The sequence below is a fragment of the Pteropus alecto genome, unplaced genomic scaffold, assembly GCF_000325575.1.
Source record: "Pteropus alecto unplaced genomic scaffold, ASM32557v1 scaffold86, whole genome shotgun sequence".
Classification (NCBI taxonomy): domain Eukaryota; kingdom Metazoa; phylum Chordata; class Mammalia; order Chiroptera; family Pteropodidae; genus Pteropus; species Pteropus alecto.
In genome coordinates, this window is record NW_006442109.1 from 6,380,806 (window position 1) to 6,385,356 (window position 4,551).

The 4,551-nt window shown below is 34.3% G+C and overlaps 1 pseudogene; it reads right to left on the reverse strand.

Moving 5' to 3' along the window:
• Positions 1-4,215: 4,215 nt before the first annotated feature.
• Positions 4,216-4,334, reverse strand: LOC112469673 (annotated as a pseudogene).
• Positions 4,335-4,551: the final 217 nt, after the last annotated feature.

Genomic DNA, 4,551 nt, shown 5'->3' on the forward strand with positions numbered 1-4,551 from the left:
TCTTCTAACTTATGGAAGAATTATTATAATTTGCTTATTTGTGTAAATAGGTCAGAATTTCCATACTTCCTGTTCTTCTACACATCAAATATGATAAGAAGTTTTTACTGTGATAAGCATTGGCATGTCATTCTGAGGTAAAGGAGTGCCAAATAGGATTTCTCATTCAGTCTCAAGATCAGAACTACATAGAACAGTAAACATTTTAGGTTGGATAACTTTTTATCCCACAAGTAAAATCTAGTTGTAGCCTATATCAGCCAGGTATTTATTTTTGTGGGAGAGCAATTAGATTTTAAAAAATGCACTTTGGTGTATCCCAGGAAGGTCAAACCCATCAATTTATAAGAGGTATAACAGCAAAATCAAACTTTTGTAGACAGAAACAAAAGATGAAGCAAACTGCCTAAGAAGTCATATAATGTCAGAAACTCAGTCTGAACAAAATAATTTTCATAAAGGAACTTTACAGTTCCTCCAGGCTTACCCATATACTATTAGTCCCACCTGCCAACTCAGGAGTACTCCCTGTAAGAGCCCTGACAAGGCATGGTGGTTTGTGGGACTGGAAGTTCACATTCATAAAGCAAACCTTTTCATTTTTGGACAGCTCTTATCAAAAAGTCCTGATTTCACCCTGGAAAAAATTTTAATCCTTCCCTAGCATTATACTTCAAAGCCTTTGATATTTACTATCATCCCTTCCCTCATCTTCTCTTCCAGTGCAAATATTACTAGTAAATGCAACCTCTTTTACAGCATTGGATTTAACAGAGAGTCTTTTTCACTTAAAACTGAGTAGGCCTAGGCTAAGCTAAGTACCTGCAGTGTACTTATGTGATACGCTTCAAGTTACTCAAGGTTATTGACATCAGAACTGAACACCAAGCATATTTCTCAAATAGCTGACTTAGCATGTTATCGCAAGTGTTGTTTTTCATTTTTTACATTATAAAAACTATGGGTTAATTTGTTTATTTCTTATAAATCTGTATTTATATGTATATAAAATGCTGTATAATGAATGTGAATATGACTCTGGAAAGTTTTAGACTACATTTAGAATCCCTTTATCCAAAATCAAAATGCTGCTCAAATGAAAGTTAATTTAACCAACATCTAGGTGCTTAATTCCTTACTTTACACTTATAAGATTGGGAAAAAGATCAACATGAGAAATACATAGTTACCTTAAATTTATACATTTGTGCAGCAGTTTATTTTTGTAAAGTAGTTTATAGTGGGAATTTAACTGGCAATTTATAATATTGCTTATAGCTTTTAAAAGACCTTTAAAAGAGATTAAACTATTAAATGTTTAGATTTTGCTTTCAGACTTTATTATAGCCCTCTTTAAAATCACAAAGTATTATTTTATAAGTGTTTATAGCTGTTTGTTTATTAAAAGCACTGGTTAAACTTTCTTTTGATTTCCTAAGAACAGTTATTTAAATTGTCTTAAAAAGATGGGATCTTCATGTCACAAAGTTTGCCTTTGTGACCATGTGTTGCACTAAGAGGAAAATACAGAGTAGTAAAAACTAAATTGTTCTGTTTTGCGTTCTTCTGCTTTTTAGAAGCCTGAGCCCTTAAGCCCAAATTTCTGAAGGGAGAGTAGAAGGGGAGGGGTAGAACAATCGCAGTTCTTTATTTTTCTAAAACTCTTAATAAAACCAGGTTTTAAAAACTATTTTAAATGCAAATCCTTCCCAGAAGCTTCAAATGAATTGCTTATATATTTAATCTTAAACATATTTTACATAAATAGATCAAGTCATAGGCTTTCAAGGTATAGGAGGAACTGTTACAGGCCTAGTATTTCAATAATGTACCAACACCCAGGGCAGGTATTATGGTAAGAAACTTTTTCTGGAGAATGAGTAAGACTTTATGGTAGATTTTAACATGTGAGAATGAATTTTTTTCTTTTTGTAATTTCTTTATTTTCTGAGTGAAGGAAAAGAGAAGTGTGTTGCTATTGTCAGCATCTCAAAGGTATTCCCAATCGAGGCAAGTACTGGTTTTGAACGGATTATGTGTAATGACTCATTGGAATGATAATTATACAAGTAAGCCAAAAACCAAGTCAAAGCCTAATAACCAAAGCATTCCACATTTAAAACTTATTCACTATATCATGTTTGAACCTATTTGAACATCTCAGCATTGTAAAACAGTTTTGATTTTATGGCATGTAGATAGCTGTTTAATAATAAATCCAAGTTAGCTTTTCGTTTCTCAGCTTTTCCAAAAGATATATTAAATTTATTCTTATGGGAAGACATTATCACTGCATGATTTAAGGGAACATTGATTTTTGTGAAGGAAAACTTGAGTTCATATAAAGCCATCTCTAGGATTCTTCTCAGATAAAGATTAATATGTATGTATGTATTTATATCAACTTTATATATTTCACCTTAGCCATTCTATCCTAGAAAGATTTTAATGTGAGCTCAAAATGTAAATAAATAACTTTGCAAACACGGCTCTTGTTTTCTATATACCCTGAACTTTTATAAATAGTTGCAGTGTATTTATCACTGGTATTTAGAGTGAAAGCATCAAAATTTTGCACTAAAAATTCTGCAAATGCAGAATCTCAGCCCCGACTCCAGACCTAATGAATCAGATTATGCATTTTAAAAAAGACCCTCCAAATGATCCATATGTGACTTAAAGCACTGGTACTCCATTTCTGTCACAGAATTGATGCTTTCACACCAGCTAGTTTGTGTTTCCTGTCCTTGATATGGTTCATAATTTACTTCTAGAATCCTGATTTAATCAGGCAAGGCCCTGCTTGGGATTTTGGGTGCTTCAGAGGTAGCTTTATTTCACTTTGCCACCTTTATGGATGACTCAGACTTTTTTAGTTGAGCGGCTTGTGAATGATGAGCTATGTACAGTTAAAGACACAAAAGTTAACCTGAAAGCACATTAATATGCTGAATACTGAAATATAAAATAGAAACGTTGGCCAAATTAGACCCATCTCATGAGCCTTGTTTTATTTTCAGATCTTTTATGCCAACCTCACGCTACCTTTATGAAGCAAGAATTACTATTATCCCCATTTTACAGATGAGAAAAGTGCAACTTAGCAAAATTGTGACTTACTCAAAGCCATATGGCCTGCTATGTAGGAGACTTAGGACCCAAGGCTCAGGTTTGTCTGTATTAATATGTTGCAACACGTATCAACTTCTACTTCTGGCAAACAATAGCTAATCAGTGTAGACTGAATAACTACTATGTGCACTACACTCTAAAGAAAAATATAAAACACTCCTGACTTTCTGTTTATGATTTGATTGGGGTAGACTAGTAAGATTTATGAAAAAATTTTAGGAAAAAATACATTCATACATAAAATTAATCAAGTTTTGTTGATGGACTCAGTCCTGTGAACACTTAAGGAAGTTTAGTGTCTTCAGGTATTTTAATGTAGAAAATGAGGAAGTTTCTTAACCTAGTATTAAATGTAAATCTGAACTTCATTGAGATTAGCGTAACCTGTGTCTTTGGAGTCTCATTCATTTTGCATTGAAAAGGCCATATTTTCTCTCTAATATTTTCCCATAATACTGGTTAAATTTTGTCCAGAAGACCAGAATTTTGACAAAAATTATGCAAAATGTCTATAATCTATGGATTGGAAAGTTAAATTTAGACAAAATTTGTCATAAGTCACTAAAGTACTTTTCCTTGTTTGGTTTTGTCTCATTTGTAAATCAGGAAAAATGGCTAATTTTGACAAATAGACATCTTTAAAAAATATCAAAACTCCACAAAGAGGAACTATAAAATTGAATCAGTGAAATAGTGTAAACTAAAGAGTGGGCAACCATGTAAAACAGCTGAATACTTTTATGTTAAAATATTTAATTCTAAAATCTTTACGTGAAATATGTTTTACTAGTTAAGGCAAAGTAAATGATCCTGAACAGTCCTTATAACTCAGATGGGCGTTTACCAATCATTTTTCTTTCTTGTTTGGAAATACTTTTCTATCTTCAAGATCTCAATCAATACACACCAACCTCATGTGTGGCAAACAGGATGTCTGCCCCTCAGGTTGAAGCTCCAGGGCAAATAATTGGCCTTTTTCACGGAAAGACCAGGGGTACATTTTAGTCTGCTGTGTTGTGCCCTAAGGGTGGTAGCCTGATAAGAACTGTATCTCCATTTGTTTTTTTTTGTTTGTTTTTTTTACACCTACAGCACCTGGTCTTCCTAGGTGGTCTCCCATCCAAGTACTAACCGGGCCTGACCCTGCTTAGCTTCTAAGATCAGATGAGATCAGACGTGGTCAGGGTGACATGGCCATAGACTGTATCTCCAATTGTTACAGTCCTGTGTGAACCACGAACACAAGCTCCTCTGGCCACCATACCCAAGACCTCATGGAGCATCTCCTGTGTGGATTTCATGCTCCCACTGGCTTTCATGGCACCAAAGAAGAGTGCAGGGTTAGAGTGCGCTTGTTAGCTTTTGCTGGGCAGTGGGAGAACGCTGGGCCCAGGAATACCCGCAGGTACTATCAAGGTA